Source organism: Otolemur garnettii, unplaced genomic scaffold (genome assembly GCF_000181295.1).
Source record: "Otolemur garnettii isolate 467f Iridium unplaced genomic scaffold, OtoGar3 scaffold00110, whole genome shotgun sequence".
NCBI lineage: Eukaryota > Metazoa > Chordata > Mammalia > Primates > Galagidae > Otolemur > Otolemur garnettii.
The window spans coordinates 5,404,997-5,405,516 of NW_003852505.1; positions in this window are offsets into that span (position 1 = coordinate 5,404,997).

Below are 520 nucleotides of genomic sequence, written 5' to 3' on the forward strand. Positions count from 1 at the left end.
AGCTCCATCATAGCCAGAGATTTTAACACTCCTTTGGTAGTGGTGGATAGATCCTCCAATAAGAAGCTTAGCAAAGAAATCTTAGATTTAAATACAACTATTCAACTTTTGGATTTGACAGACATCTACAGAACTTTTCATCCTAACAAAACTGAATACACATTTTTCTCATCAGTACAGGGAACATACTCCAAAATCGACCACATCTTAGGTCACAAATCTAACCTCAGCAAATTTGAAAGAATAGAAATTATTCGATGCATCTTCTCGGGCCATCATGGAATTAAAGTTGAACTCAGTAACAACAGGAATCTGCAGACACATACAAAAATATGGAAGCTTATAATGAATTATAGATGGTTCAGAGATGAGATCAAGAAGGAAATTATCAAATTTTTAGAACAAAATGATAATGAAGACATGAGTTATCAGAACCTCTGGGATACAACAAAGGCAGTCCTAAGAGGGAAATTTATAGCATTTCAAGCCTTTATCAAGAGACTAGAAAGAGAAGAAGTTA